Source organism: Prionailurus viverrinus, chromosome X, assembly GCF_022837055.1.
Source record: "Prionailurus viverrinus isolate Anna chromosome X, UM_Priviv_1.0, whole genome shotgun sequence".
NCBI classification, from domain to species: Eukaryota; Metazoa; Chordata; class Mammalia; order Carnivora; family Felidae; genus Prionailurus; species Prionailurus viverrinus.
Genome location: NC_062579.1, coordinates 69,899,231 through 69,916,886, shown reverse-complemented (window position 1 = coordinate 69,916,886; position 17,656 = coordinate 69,899,231). Strand labels below are relative to the sequence as shown.

Genomic DNA, 17,656 nt, shown 5'->3' with positions numbered 1-17,656 from the left:
CCGTACTCTTCATAATTGGCAAAATTTGGAATAATCTTTAACCTTATAAAGCACACCAAGGGGCGCCTGGGTGGCTCAGTCGGTTAAGCGGCCGACTTCAGCTCAGGTCATGATCTCAAAGTCCATGAGTTCGAGCCCCGCGTTGGCTCTGTGATGACAGCTCAGAGCCTGGAGCCTGTTTCAGATTCTGTGTCTCCCTCTCTCTGACCCTCCCCCATTCATGCTCTGTCTCTCTCTGTCTCAAAAATAAATACACATTAAAAAAAATTTTAAAAAAAGGTACACCAAGCCTGTAAAAAAAAAATCTCCCATTATCTACACCAGTATTTACATACATAATACATTACCACTTTAATGGAGAATTAAGCAAAAGTGATGGAGTCTGATATATGTTCAAGTTAGATGCCTAAGAGAATCAAAATTGATTAATTCCTCTCAACCTAGTTTATCTTGATCTATGGTATAATTCTTATTATCATTATATTAGCATGCAACCAACATTTTGGGGACTTGTATAGGATTTCAAAAGACAGACAAGGAATAAAAGCAGGAAAATAAGATTTAAGAAAGTAGGGTTGACACAAAATGGCAGAAAAGTCAGCTCCAGGGATTGGGCCCACCACCAAAGCAATCAGTAAGCTAGAAAGAGCAATTTAAATAAACTATTTCAAAACACTGAAACTTGATTGGATGCTTACAACAAGGTACATGTTTGTTGAAGGGATACACTGGTGTTCTCTGGTAAGAGAATGACACGTACAAAAGAGATATCAAAACCCATTCCTCAGCACCACCGTGAAGATAGTGCCTGAGTCCTTGAGGGGCTGGCTGATGCCAGGGTGGGCAGTAGGGATCTTGTTCTCCAAAATTTGAGGAGGTACATTTTGGTTGGTTTGGCAGTTCACTGAAGGACCTGTGTAGGTGCCTGTCTTGATTTCAACCCTTTTGGGTTGGTTGCAGTAGCTTCCCCAGATGGCATCTATCAGAAGACTTAAATAGACAGAAACACTTCCCCTGCTTTTTGGAACCAGACATTTTAAGGAAATCTTTGTCAGATCACTGGCTGACAGCAGAGTTAATTAAACCCAAGATCCAGTAACCACACCCAAAAAATATACAGCTTGCAGCAGTTGTTTAGAGAAATTACAAACAAATAGCTACAGCCGTCAGGAAACAAACATCAGCCATCTGTGGGGAGTAGAAAAATCAAGTTTCCAGAGTTATAATATACTCAAAAGTCCAATTCTCAACAAAACCAAAAAAAGACAAAGCATGCAAAAAAATAGGCAACCTTAAGCTAAACAGGAAAAATAAAAGAATACCACAGAAAAAATCCCTGAAGAAGCTCAATTTTGGAATTAGTAGTCAAAAACATTAAATCAACATTTAAACATTTTAAATATGTTCAATGACCGAAAGCAAACCATGAACAAATACATCAGCTCTGAGCAGGACTTCAAAGAAGTCCACACTGAGGCACTTTGGATCAAAAAGAGGAGTGATTTTAAAATAGCAAGAGGGAAGTGAATTGTCACATTTAAGGGACCCACAATGAGATTAATATCTGATTTCTCCAATGGAAGCTAAAAGGTAGTAGAATAACATATGTTAAGTCCTGAAATAAACACTGTCAAACAAGAATTCTGTATCCAATAAAAGTATCCTCTTTTAAACAATAATGGAGAAACTAAGACATTCTCAAATTAACAACAACAACAAATATAATTTATTGCTAGCAAACCTGTTCTGCAAGAAATACTAATGGAAGACCTACAGGCAGAAATAAAAGGACACTAAACAGTAACTCAAAGACAAAAGAAACAAGCAATTATAAAGGTAATTACATAGGTAAACATTAAAAAAAAAGTTATTGTACTTTTGGTTTATAACTCTTGTTTCTATATGAGTTAAAAGGCAAATGCATAACACAATAATTATAAATATAAATTAATGATCATACAATGTATAACCATGTAATCTGTGACAAAAACAGTATAAAAGGGATAAATATGTATAGGAACAATGTATGTTATTTAAACTAATTTTGTATTATTAAAACTCGGGTGTCTTAAGTTTAAGATATCAATTGTAATCCCTAAAGGAACTAATAGTGACAGAAAATCACGCAAAAATAAAGATGGGAATCAAAATACTAGGCAACAAAAATAAACAAATACAAAAATAGATAATAATAGAGAAATTAAGGAATAAAAAACATGTGATACACAAAACAGCTTAATGGAAGAACTAAGCCCTTCCTTATGAATAATTACTTTAAAAGTAATTGAATTAAATTCTCATTAAAAGTAAAAGTTTGGAAGATTGGATTTAAAAGCAAACATATCTATCTATATGCAGTCTACATGAGACTCAGTTTTAGATAAAAAGACACAAGAGGTTGAAAGCAAAAGAACAGAAAAATATATTCCATGTAAATAGTAACCACATACACACCCACACATCACACAAAACCAAACTGTGGTGGCTATATTATTGTCAGACAAAATAGGCTTAAATTTAAAAAAAAGTAACAAGAGACAAAGAAGGATATTCTATATTGATAAAATGTTCAACCCATCAAGAAGATAATATTATTACAGTACATTTCCACAAGAGCTAAAAAATATATGAAATAAAAATTGACAGAATTGAAAGGACAAAAAGGCAATTCTGAAATAATATGTGGGATATTTAATATTCAACTTTCAATAATGGATATAACAAGAAGAAAGAAAAATAACAAGGAAATTGAGAATTTGGACAACACTATAATCTGATTAGACCTAATCTATACAAAACACTCCTCTTAACAACAGCAGAATGTGCCTTCTTAAGTGCACATGGAACATGCTCCAAGATATATCACATATCAGACCACACAATAAGTCCTAATAAATTTTAGTAGACTTAAATCATGCAAAGTATCTTTTTTGATCATAATGGAAATGTTGTTAGAAATAAATAACTGAAGGAAAAGTGGAAAATTCACAAATATACAGAATAAGCAAATAAGCAATGGGTCATAGAAGAAATCACAAGGGAAATTAGAAAATACCTTGATATTAATGAAAATGAAAACAACATGCTAAAACTTATGGAATTCAGCAAAGACAGTACTAAAAGGAAGATTTGTAGTAATAAGCATCTACATTAAAAAAGAAGAAAGGTTTCAAATCAATAACCTAACTGTACACTTTAAGGAACTAGAGGAAAAGCACACTTAAGCCAAAGCAAGCAGTAAGAAAGAAGTACATAAATTAAAATAAGCAAAAATGTAATTAATTAATTATAGATATGAAAAACCAATAGAGGAAAATTATTTAAAATAAAAGTTAATTCCAAAATTGACAAATCTTTAGTTAGACTAAGAAAAAAAAAGACAGAAGACTCTAATAACTAAAATCAGTAATAACAGTTGAGACATTATTATTGATTTTATAAAAATGAAAGAGAGTCTGGGGCACCTGGATGGCTCAGTCGGTTGAGCATCTGACTTCAGCTCAGGTCATGATCTCACACTCCGTGAGTCCAAGCCCTGAGTCGGGCTCTGTGCTGACAGCTCAGAGCCTGGAGCCTGTTTCAGATTCTGTGCCTCCCCCTCTCTCTGCCCCTCCCCTGCTCATGCTGTGTCTCTCTCTGTCTCAAAAATAAATAAAAACATTAAAAAAATTTAAAAACATAAAAAAAGATTCTAAGAGCATGCGATGAAAAACTGTATGCCAACAAACTGGATAACCTAGAAGAAATTGACAAATTCCTTGAAACACACAAACTACAAAGACTGAGTCAAAAAAAAAAAAAAACACCTGAAAATCTGGGTAGACCTGTTAGAAGTAAGGAGATTGTGTAAGTAATCAAAACTTCCCAACAAAGAAAGGCTCAGGACCTGTTAGGTTCACTGGTGAATTCCACCAAATATGTAAAAAAGAATTAACACCAAGCCTTTTCAATCTCTTCCAAAAACATTAAGAGGGGGGAACAGAACACTTCCTAACTCATTCTATGAAGCCATCATTGCACTGATACTAAAATTCGTCTAAGGCACAAGTCAACTACTTCATTTTTTTTAATAAGACAATTACTTCAGATCAATATTCCTTAATAAATACAAATACACACTAAGAAAATACAGTAGGCAACATATAGCATAAATCCCATGGGAAACAACTGCATCTTGCCCCACTTTAAGTTCTCTTTTGTTCACTCTGCTTATATTTTTCCCTCTTCCTAGTTAATTTTACATTTCCATTAAATTTTAGGCCTATAATGGCATCCATTGAGTAACTAATAAGACTAAATTTAAAATATTATGTCCTTTCACTTAAAAAAATACCAATATTGACATAAGAACATATATACAACCAAATGAAATTAAGAACATCCATTATTTTGCCTCATTAATATAATTTTCTTTTATGAAATGAAAAGGTAAGTAAATAACAAGGTATTTCCATTTTTCCAGAATATTTTCAATGCATGTAAATTACTCAATTGTCTTTATTTTATTTTTCTGTTAATGGGATTGTTCATAAAATATACATTATGAAAAACAAAAAAATCAGTTTGTGAACTTCATAATTTTCACGACAGGGCAACTAAACCAGAAAGATTAAGAACAGAATTAAAATTATTAAAGATCTCAATTCTGAACTTCTAAATTTCCATATCAATTTTAACCATGACAACATGCAAACTAGAATGAATCAAGTCTAAAATAAAATTTTAGCTCAGAATGTGAAATGTTATTCTGTTTCTCTTCTAGCTATAGGTAACCTGTTAACACGTTTTCAGAATGCAGACTCCACAGTAGGTGACATATCTTTTCTTTTTCTGTTCAGCTATATGAAATATTTAACACATTCAGTGGGCTTAGATGTATTTTGATTCTGGATGTGGTTTTATGGCTGAGTTGCAAACTTATATAACTGCCAGCGCTTAGTAGGTTCTATTTACAAGTAAGATTTGGAATAAAACTCACTCTCTCTTTCATGTGTATAATACACAGACTACCAATATACTACTTAGTGTTTAATGAATTACCTTCCTCTAGAATCCCATGTTGTAAGTGGCCATCATAGCCAATATGTTGGCTGTTGACTGTTTTTTTTACATATGTACTAAACTTTATATACAGATATGTAGTGTAAGATTGAACATTAATGTTTTCATGCCCATCAATTCCTGAACAGAAGAAGCAGGAGGGTAAGACGACAGAAGAGAGACATACCAGTACTCATTTGCTTCTACTCTCTTTTACCTATTCATCAAAAGCATGTCAAGAGAGAAAATGAAAAACATTATTTAGGTTCAACGCATATTTTGAGACTAAAGTGGACAGCCCTATGAATCACCTAAGAGTCCATTTATATGGTGGACTAAGGAGAGTCCTGGGAGAGAAATTTGCTGCCTAACTGAAGTGTATCAGGCAATAAGAAAGCCAACCTGCATTTTAAAATGCAGGAAGAGAGTCTGTACTTTAAAAAGGATTGGGGTGATTCTGTAGCTTATGTGTTTCTTGGATGTATCAGCAGGCCCAGCCTGCCCACCCCCAACACAGTCAATTGTCTGAGTGCTGTGGAAAGGAGAGCTGAGTGATGAGAACTACTTTGATACACCTCTAATCAAGTATATTAAAAAAGGAAAGAAAGGAAGAAACATATTTCTGTATTTTGCCACAGAACACTCCATACCCTTGGCACCTAAAGGGCTTCAGTACACAGGATAGTTGTGCCCTATGGGGAAACTCCTCCCCTCTCCCCATATACAGTCATCCCTAGGAGAGGGTTCAAAACAGGAAATGAGGAAAATTACCCACAGCTGCTGCATAGTAGCTGACAAATTTAGTTCATGGGATGTGTAAGATATTTCCAGAGACCCCTAAAAACATAATGTAGGGGATTTTGTAAAGAGTTAGGGACCTGAAACAGCTAGGAACAAGAACAAGAAAAATACAGGTGAACTGATGTGGACTAGACAAGTGTTTTAAACTTAAAACATTTAAAACAGCTTTTGACTTTTAGTAGCTTAGTGATACTACCACTACTTGGATTCTCTAAATAAATTGCAAAGGTGAGCTCAGACATACTCTATACTGTAAGTGAAAAGCTGTTCATAATAGTAGAAGCTAGAAAGTATAAATTTTAAAATTCAACTTAGGTTATGACAAATTGTGAGGTGATAAAGTTGAATCCCTTCCATTTCTCCCTCCCACTGCTCCTACTTACTACTGACCATCTTCTTTCAAGTACTTCAAGATTTGTGTTTAAAAGATAAAATCTCAGTCAGCATGAAAGTTTCATCCTAGAAAATGTTAATGAGCAAAAGTTCACAAAGAAAGCAACAAAGGGGAAAGCAGTAACTATGTCACCAAATAAGCGGATTTTTCTTCATCTTTTACACGTCAGAAGTCCACTTTCTGATGACTGCCACTGTTATCTGAAGGAATTTCTCCGAACAGACCATGGGCTTTTAAGTACTTTTTACGTTTCTTCAATTACCCTGTAATACTTCCAAAACTTTATTTCCTTTAAATGTTAATTACACCCTTAAAGGTTAGTTAAGTGAAAGTATTGAAACATAATGCCCTTTCCTTCTTGCCAAAATATAACCTTTCTTTTTTCTTTTATATCTCATTAAGTCATTTTAGTAGAAGAGCCGAGTTAGGTTTACTGTGACTAAGTCTATTATTCCCCACATAAATGAATCAGGGCCAGTATTTCTTTTATTAATTTATTATTTATTCCTTTAAAATATATATTACAGTGTGTATATATAATTTTAACACATTTGTATTTTATATAGAATTATATATCTGTATATACATAAGATATATATATATATAAAACAGAATTATTTTAACTTATGTTGACATATACTTTATTTCCTTTTTCATTATCTAGACAAGAAATGTTTCCCCAAACTCCTGAATAAATCTCTGCGATCTTAGTACAACTCTCCCCCATTATACCTGGTCAAAAACCTCAATCCCTTAGTTATTCTACTTTATTATATGTTTTTCAATACTTTTTTTATGGCATATGTCTCAAATTGTATGTGTATATTTCATATTCTTAAATCATATTTTTCTGCTCTTGTTCTTTGAGTTAAATGGCATACACTTTGATGCTGGGCCTGGTTCTATACTTATTTTGTGTTTCATTCATCCATTCAGCTAATATATACTGGCTGCCGAAAATGTGATTGCCACCATGTTACCACTAGAGATTCTAACCTTATGAAGATTATAGGTTGAAAAGAGCCACATATACTCCTGCCTACACAGTGGAACCATAATCAACATATGACTGACAGTAATTTGTGTTGCATTTGATCCAATATATATTTGTCAGGTGGATATGCTATAATTCTCTCCTTTTGGTTTGAAATTCCTAAAATTTCTATAACTCCTATAATAGCCTCTAAGAGCCAACTAAAATATATTAAAATGCTGATTAGTGGTCTAAAGCATTCAGGGGGAGCTTTTCTAGCCCTCTCAACAGAACCACTCTTTTTAAAAAAATTTTAATGTGCTATTTATTTTTCGAGAAAGAGAGAAACAGAGTGTGAGTGGGAGATGGGCAGAGAGAAAGGGAGACACCGAATCCAAAGCAGGCTCCAGGCTCTGAGCTGTGAGCACAGAGCTCCACATGGGGCTCGAACCCACGAACCGTGAGATCAGAACCTGAGCCAAAGTCAGATGCTGAACCAACTGAGCCACGCAGGTGCCCCTACAGAGCCATTACTTTAAAAATATATATATTAGTCAATAATAGGACACATAAGCATTGAAACCCTGGTGACAAAATTCTTGTCCTTGGACTATAACAACTGTGTCTTCCAAAGAGGCAGGTTTTGACAGGTTTCCTTCCTATTTAATCATCAATATGTCCCAGGTAAGGAAACATATTGTTCTAAATTCTTAGACTTAACATTAACTCCAGTCCTCTAAAAGCTCATCAACTCTCCCAGGGTCAGGATCACCTCAGGGCTAATAATGCCAAACAAAAAGCTCCAGCCCTCACCATGGGTATCCAGCTTTGAGTTCCTTGTTTCTTTCATTTTTTTTTAACAGGCTATTTTTCATTTATTTTGTGAGAGACAGACACAGTGCAAGTAGGGGAGGGGCAGAGAGAGAGGGTGAGAGAGAGAATCCCAAGCAGGCTCCACACTGCCAGTGCAGAGCCCAATGCAGGGCTCAAAACCACAAAGCCATGAGATCGTTACCTGAGCCAAAGTCAAGAGTCGGATGCTTAACCTCCTGAGCCACCCAGGTGCCCCTCAAGTTCCTTGTTTCTAATTGACAGTCCCACCTAGATTTCTTATCATTAAATCAAACTGAACAAATCTAAAGAAGAATTCATAGTCACTCTGACCTCTCATCCTTACTTCTTATCAGCCTCTCCTAATGGCTCTATTCTGCCAACAAGAACTGGCATTCTCTCCATCTTCTAAGCTTTCAAACTGGCAATGACCACTCTGTCACAAGTTCTGACAACTCTTAACAGCAAAATCTCTTTGGGTTCAACCCTTCTTTTACATTCTACAGCCAAAAATATGTAATTTGGATGTAAATTTTAAAAAATAAAAAATATCAATCAATCAATAAATAAATAAAATGAATACTTCTACCACTTCCTGGGTAAAAAAAAATATGTGCATGTAAATCACATGCTATTTAAACATTTCCTAATTTAAGTTCAACTAAATTCTTCAAAGTGTTCTAGCTCTATAGATTAATGGAGATTACAGATATATTTACAACTTCTATAATTATAAAAAGAAAAATTGTGACTATTTTGTACATAAAAAATTCAATTTCTGCTAATGCCATGATCCTATTTGCAGAGAAAAGGTATTACTTTCTAAAAAAATTAACATGATTTACACTTAATCTGGACGATAATTAATAACAGAATTCCTTTGATGTTAGTTATCTTCTATTTCATTGAAGTTCCACTTCGTACACAAAAATAAAAATTGGAAATCATATTAAATCTAAAAGGTGATCTTAAGAATTAAAAAAATAGAGAATATACAGAATGAATGACTACGAATATTTAATAACATGTGAGGTGTGTATGCCCATGTCTAGCTGTGATATATTCTTAAACATAATACCTATAGTATCCATGTTATTAATATTCTTGTATAGACTATATTCCCTTCATGTAGGTTAAATTAACATATTTCAATGCAATATAAAATATCTTCTCATTATAAGTGGCAAAACTGATATTCTCAGATATATAATAGATTCATATCCATTAAAATAGGTAACAGGTATACAATATCCTGTTTATGCTACACTCAGGTTTCATTAGATATCACTTTATCATGTCCATGACAAACTACCACAAACAAATGTGAGGATGCATTACTATTAAGTACTCTATATAGATGTTTCCAAAGCTGAGTATTACTACAACAGTCAATACAACTATCTAAGATAAGAGTAGAGTCTGAAGGGTGCTAACAGTTTAGAAGTCTTGATAGGAGAGTACTGCAATGCATTTGATGTTGAATACCTCGAAAGACTATCTGGAAATTTCCAAGAAGGAAACTACCTTTATTTATTTTTTTTTTTTTTGAAGACTTTTTTTTAATATATGAAATTTATTGTCAAATTGGTTTCCATACAACACCCAGTGCTCATCCCAAAAGGTGCCCTCCTCAATACCCATCACCCACCCTCTCCTCCCTCCCACCCCCCATCAACCCTCAGTTTGTGCTCAGTTTTTAACAGTCTCTTATGCTTTGCCTCTCTCCCACTCTAACCTCTTTTTTTTTTTTCCTTCGCCTCCCCCATGGGTTCCTGTTGATGCTAAGTGAAATAAGCCATACAGAGAAAGACAGGAAACTACCTTTAAACTTCAGTTTCCAAGTATTTTCACAGATAAACTTTAACAATCATTAGTTCACAATAAAAATACAGATTACACAGAAAGAAGCAAGAAACATTAGTAAGAGTCAGCAAAAACAAACAACAGAATTAGACCTATGAAGACACAAGACATAATATTGGAAAAAACAAAGAATTTATAGATATAAGAAATATAATAATTGACATTAGAAATTCATTTGAATAGGTGCAACAGAAGATGAGGCACAAGTCATAAAAGAATTAGTAAACTAACTAATAGGCCTTAAAAATCCAGTTAAAGTATAGTACAGAAAGACAAACTATGAGATGTAAACACAGAAACCTAAACGGAGTGAGAATGTGTGAAATATGCATATTAGAATTACAGAAGGCAACTATGAATAGAGAGCACTGGAGACAGATAATACTCTAAGTAAAAATGGCTAACAATTTTCCAGCATTGATAAATTAGCAATCATTAAATTCAGGAAGCCCAATGAATCAGGATAAACAGAAGAATGAATAACAGAAATCTATACCAATACACATCATAATGAAACTCCAGAACACCGAAGATGAAAAAAAAAAAAAAGATAAAACAATAGAACAGACAGGTTAACTCCAGGGAATGTTAATTTAGACTGTACCTCACTTAACAACAATCAAAACCAGATACTGATGAAATAATATGTTGACCCTGCTGAGAGAAAATAATTTGCAAGCTAGAATTCTATATCCATTGCAAATATCTTTTAAGAACACGGATGAAATAAAACATTATCAAATACATTTTAAAGTGTTTAGTATGACCAAAATCGCAGTAAAGGTAGTTTAAAAAGAAGTGTTTCAGTAAGAAGGAAAATGATCCTAAAGGAAACTGTTATACAAGAAGGAAGGAATACACATAAGTTAAATATGCAAGTAAATTTAAGCAAACATGCATGGAACAGTAAACATATTGTTTAACTTAGGTTAAAAAATAACCAACATATGGAATACCAGATAAATTAGGACGTGTCAAAAAAGTTTTTTGAAAGTTGTTCAAAATGATGTAAAAATGACACACATGCCATGTTCAAGGATAGGAAGAATCAAATATATGAATCTCAATACACAGAAATTTGTCCAGTTTATGCAATTGTAATCAACTGCGACTGAATTTATATCCAACAATATTGGATTGTTCAATCCAATCATTTACTGATAGGACAGGCAAATGTATCATGTAATATTCATAGTATGTGACAATATACCTAGGAGGAAATGAAAACAAAATAGCTACACACATCAAAATGGTTAAATCTTTTTTAAAAAAAAGTGAAAAATTTAGTAATAGAACATATATGTAATGTGATTCCACTCATACAAAAGGAAAAAAAAGAGGACTAAACTTAACATATATTTTAGGGATACATCCACATGTGAAAACATAAGAAAGGCATGGGATCATGAGCCCAAGATTCAGAATAGTGATTTCTTCTGGAAAGAAGGAGTAAACGATAGACTTCATAAATGTTGGTAATGTGGGAACATATGGTTATATTCTATTAATGCTATGTTTTTAACTGTGCATATATAGCCAAATAAATCTTCAAAATTTAGAACTTAGGCTTCTATTCATCTGATTCAATTCAATACTGATTTCTTCTGATGAGCCACTCAGGAACATTTTTCAGTTGGTCATCATCATGTAGATAATGACTCTTCACATTTGCAATGCTTAGACATACTCTGTAGTTTACTTTTCTTCCAGAGACTAAATAATAACCCCTGGGGTTTAAACTTATCTATTTTAAACTTAAAAAAAATGTTTATTTATTTATTTTGAGAGAGAGATGGGGAGAGGGGCAGAGAGGGAGGGAGAGAGAGAATCCCACCCAGCCTCAGTGCAGAGCCTGACATGATGGCCCAAACTCACGAACTGTGAGATTGACACTCACGAACTGTGAGATTGACCTGAGCCGAAACCAAGAGTCAGATGCTTAAGCAACTGAGCCACTCAGGTGCCCCTCAAAGTTTTTTTTCTTTTTCTAAGGAAAAAATAATTTTTGGAGTTTCATACCCCTTCAAATATCCCATCCGTCAATTGAGTTTTGGGGGAAAAAATGAGATAAGAGGCAATCATTTGATTCTGAACTACTCCAGCTTAGGCATTCATTTGTACAATGAACTAAGAGGAACTAGTCAAACAAAAATTGAAGAAATCCTACAACAAATCACATATTTTGTTTGAAATATTTGAATACTACCAAAAGCAGTATTCAAATTATCTATGAGAATAATGCATAAAGTACATTTGGCCTGGGGCATCAATTTCTAACAAATATAAAGCAGAAACAATCTTCACTGCAATCCTCAAAAATCCACTGCTTTCCCAACTAGCAACATGTGTTAATGTTTATAAATATCCATTGAGCAAATTTTACCACCTCTCTACCATTAAATGTAAAGGAATGGATTAGATTTTATGTAGAGAAGATCTGGAATATATACCAATACCAAGTAAAATGATTACTAAGTATTATATGTAAGACAATATATCAATATAGGGTGATCAAATATGTTTGTTATACCGTGACTGGAATAGGTTAGGCAGAATTTACCAGTGGGGAATCTATGCTTCACTTCAGATAGAGTCCCAATCCAGGCAGTCACTCCTATGTGGATACTCACTCCGGCATCAACTAATTATCCATCCTCTGAAGGTCTGATCTCTTTAAGACACTTTACTCAATGGCCCTTCTCAGGAGACTTGGACATAAGTTCAGATAAGGGGAGTCCATATGTTCAGGATATAAGAAGGGTATCTGGTAAACATTCCCAAACTCTTGTACAGGTAAGCTCCACCTTTCTGTAGACCTGTGGCATGTTCCCTGTCCAAAGGGGAAGCATACCTTAATATTATATGCATCCTGCACAGCATCTGTTGTCTTTATATTATTCCACATGTTCTTTGTGGATTTATGGTACCCAATAAGAAAAACCTCCCTATGTGTGATGCTACTCATCACCAACAGAAAGTCTCTTCATCTGGAAATAGCAAGGTTTTGTTTTTAATAACATGTACAACATGGAACTTATATAAACTGGACCTAGTGCCTACTCCCTTTGGATCTAGTGTGCCAAAAGCACTGCCTGCATGCACTTGGGTTAATGGAGACCACCAATATTCCCTTGGCCAAGCCACACTCCCCCAAAATAGTTGTGGTCAGGGTAAACTACATAAACCAGGGTAGTTTTTAACCTCTCACAAAAGAACTTTCAGAGCAGAACCATCTATGATGGAAATGTTTAGGAATAACAGAAATACACACCACTAATCATGAGTCTATATAAGTACTGTTTTATAATGTATGGAATCCTTGTGTCTACTTTCATAAAGGTCTTTAGTTCAAAAAAGGAAGCTGGAGTGGCTCTTGTAATTCTCAGAAACCCTTGGGAGATAACACAGACCTAAACAGTCAGTGCAAGGAAATCCATAAATCTAACACTAAGCTTAACATGGACTGCTCACCCCCTCAATATGGTCCTGCAGAGAGGCTCAGTCTAGCAGTTTCACAATCTCTAATTTTAAATACCACCAAATCACATGACATAACATCTATCATATAAACACAACACTATATCATGTATCTGGTTGTAAAAGAGCTAAAAAAATAACTGAAACAGGGAACACCTATGATGTAGTTTAGAATGTCAACATCATATGCAAAGATCGTTTTAAACAACCATTCCAAAAACCTATGAATAACATAGTCTGAATGGGCAGATGAAGAACGTTGAGCTCAAGGTGGAATAGAAAGTAGGGAGGGTTTCTAGGAGAATGTGAGCTTTAAGTAATATTTTGAAAGATGTAGAAGATACTGAAAGGATGAAAGGGAATGTGCAAAGGCATGGAGAAAAGCAAAGTTAAATCATGTACAGATCATTCACAGTCAGGATTTTGAATAATTCACCAAATTTTTGAGATTCACTAGAGATTTTCTACAATGTTCAAAACAAACAAAAACAGATGGCAATCACTGGTATTGCTTTTTGAAGGAAAAAAATTAATTGATGGAAGAAAGAGAAAAGCTAGTCAAATCAAGTAAAATGCACTAGGCTGGTGGCAGCCTAAAGTCAAGAAACAGCTAGGAAACAATAGTTGTAAAATTACTGAAGTGATAAAAGTCTAGTCCTGTGGGAAGGGGAGGTTAAGAGTGGATATAATAAATCTTCAGATAAAGGATAATTAGGAATTCTTGATGAACCAGGATGAGTTTCAGGCAGGGTTAAAGAGAGAAAGGATAAAAAGAAATGCAGAAAATAAGGAACACAGACCTCTATTTAGGGGAGAGAACAGAAATATGAGTTATTTTGGGGATGTTCTTTCAAATGATGGTTGAATGTTTAAGTGGAGAGTGAATTGTCTTTACTAAATAGCTAAATAGTTAAAAAAGGTGAGAGGTTTGGGCTAAGTAGATGTCCAAGGGACTCATCTATATCTGTGTTCTATTTTTTTTATCATTTTACAGTTTGCAAGTGTTTTCATTTATGCTAATATTTAATTTTTATAATAAAACAGTTTTATTAGTACACATTTTCCCCTGTTTATAGTCAAGAAATTTAAAAGAAGATAAGCGACCTGCCCAAGGTCAGAAAGATGATAAGTAACTAAAACCCAAACATAGTGCTTTTTTTCCCCAATACACTGAATGGTATTTTAAGAATAAACCACTGAAGAATACAAACTCCAAGGAGATGATGTAGTAATTAGTCACAGCACTCAAGGAAGAAAAGCAGACACCTTATTTGCTTTTCCTGAGAAGCAACTAGTTTTTCAACTCTATTCAAATACATATATTGAAGAAAAATCATAAAATGAAGGCCAAAAGACATATTATTTTATTCATAAAGCTGAAGGACTTCATTTCATTAAAAAGTATCCATCACACTGAATCCTTCATATGAGATAAAACAAATGATGGTCTTATTAGTATCTGAACCACACTTTCATTTTAATAAAATGTGGCTTATTAATGCAGAAACAGAATCTAATGTCCCTTATATTGCATTAAGTAAAATTAAGTCTTTATTTCCTGGCACTTAATTATATATTTCATAACACAAAAAATGAGTGCCAAAGAAGACATTTATAATGTTTTCTAATACTGGAAGAAAATATTTTGAAGGATAATTTAGTTTCTACTCTGATTTCTGATGATAGACATTACACAAACTTTTTATTTAGTAAACTTTTTGTGGCTACTTTTTATTCCTGTCCAACTGTAAATTCCTCCAACCTCTTCAACCATCTGCATATCACAGCAGGGAAAAACACTGGTCAGACAATACAGGTCAAAAAAAATCAATGAAGTGGGCACTGTCTGAAATGAGTTATGATCCAGATTGGCTATGTGACATAAGCCTCTTTGGGCTTCAGTTTCTCCTTCCACAAATATCCAAAGTAGATAGCATATCCTTCAACAAAATAAGGGAAATAAAAAATTCATAAAGTTTATTTTAGCCTTAATTTTTGATGGTCTGTAATTTTATCATCAAGATACAAAGACAAAAATTAGAGTATAATGTGTACAGTTTAGAAGATAATGACCACACCTGAGCAAATATATAATAAAAGAAAGGTTCCACAATTGAAAGAGAAGGAAAAAGAAGATATTTTAAATATTCCACCAGCTAGAATATGATAGGGATATCATATCTTTTCTCATCCATATTCTTTCTTACCTTTCTTAGGAGGTTATCCTGTTTGCCATCTTTTATGTAAAGGCATACTTCTTCAGGTTACACCTATATAATAAGTTTTCCTTTTCTTTGCTGTCATAGAGCAATCCCATCCTTCCTATTTCTGGCCAAACGAAAACACTCTTGAAACCACATTTTAGCATTGTCATCTAAGATTTTTAGCCCCTAAATATTATAGTTTGTGATTCTTTATTAGAACAAATACCCAAAGTAGGTATTTTTTAATTATTTGAAATGGATCACATCATTTCTGGTGAACTCTTTAATATAACAAATACTTCTACCACCAAACCTTTTAGACAAGGTCATGTTTTCAATTTCAAGTGTAGAAATACTTTGATTCCTACAAAATATTGTCTTCTAATACTCAAAATACACAATTTCACTAATAATAGATGATGCCTCTATTTCTGGAATTCCAGACAGCACATAGAGAGGGAAAAGCCCCAGGAGAATTATCATCCAGCTAATAATTCTTTCCATTAACATAGAAAACTGAAGGCTGGCTATTCAACTGAAAGTTTTGAAGGAAAATGTTTCAAACTACCATGCCTAACTGAACTGATCCCAATAACTCCAAAAGACATTTGTCATGTGACTACCATGTGACCATCACTGTGCCAGTGGGACTTTCATATTTATTATTTAATTTAATCCTCACAACAAACTCATCAGCTATTTAGAGCTTAACGACAATGGGCCCAGAGAGGATAGGTAACTTTCTTGGGTTCACAGGCTGTTTAATGGCAGGGTTGGGATTCAGATACAGGTTTCAGACACCAAATTGGAAGACATTATCACTATATTATTTGACTTAACCTAAATGACATATCAAAAGAAATAAACATAAGGTTTTTAGAATGCTTTAAAGTGAATTCTTCAGTATTAAGGCATTAATATAAAACAAAACAATATAAAACCCACATACTATGTGATAAAGGAAACTCATGCTAATAAAGTGATAAAGTCAATGCACACTAATATGATTGCTTATATTCATAATTCATAATTAAAATAATTCAAAATTCATAATGAAAAATAATTATGGCCTACACTTTAAACAATACTTGAATAGGGGTATTTGCAACTTAATGAGAATGCATTCTGTCAGGATTTGAACATACACGAATATATTACATTCCTGGAAAAGAGATATTTTAATCACATGGAATCAATTTTCTTTTTGTTTTTGCCTATTCAAATGCCCAAACCTCTGTATTGAAATTTCTAATAAACATTGAAATTTCTAATAAACATTGAAAATAGAAACAAAACCACTAATTGGAAGCTTACTAAATTCTGAAACTTTAGTAACTATATTTCAGAAATAAAGGTAATTTTGAAGACGGTGATTCTCAACAAGGGACAATTTTGCCCAGTAGGGGAAATCTGTCAATGTCTGAAGGCATTTTTCGTTGTCATAACTGGTGGTGAGAGGCTGCTGCTAGCACCCAGGGAGTAGAGACCAGGAATACTACAAAACATCCTACAATGTACACAATAGCATTTCACAAAAAATAACTAAGCTGAAATATCAACAGTACCAAAGTTAAGGAACTCTTCTTAGGCATATGCTTTCAGCACTTGTCAAACACTTTTAAGCTTATTTACTGTGTAGTACTTAAGGCATACCAAAATGTAGATACAAGATGATGAATCTATGGGTCTATGGACCTACCACTGAGCTTAATAAACAGTGCTCAATCCCTCTTCTGTATTCCTTCCTGCCTCTATAGTTCATACTTATATATTACATAGGAAATCTAGAATTATAATAGAACATTGCAAAAACCATATGGTAAGTAAATATTTATTCCACATATATAGAACATTTTGATTACTTCTGGATATACAATTGAGAGGAAGTAGTTTTGAAGATATAATCAATTACAAAGGTGTTATAATTCATTAAATATATGACTAGCCAACAATCTTTGGATTCAAAACAAATTTATATAATACTAAAAAAAATGAATAGGAAGCTGGTAAAAAAAAAAAGTGTGATTGTTTGCCATCTGTTAGTTTCACTAAAGGTATTAGAGCCTGGATTCC

The 17,656-nt window shown here is 33.6% G+C and overlaps 1 protein-coding gene across 5 annotated transcripts in view; it reads right to left on the bottom strand.

Moving 5' to 3' along the window:
- DIAPH2 (diaphanous related formin 2) overlaps positions 1-17,656 on the bottom strand; it is a 984,211-nt gene that overhangs the window by 557,039 nt on the left and 409,516 nt on the right. The window lies entirely within an intron of this gene.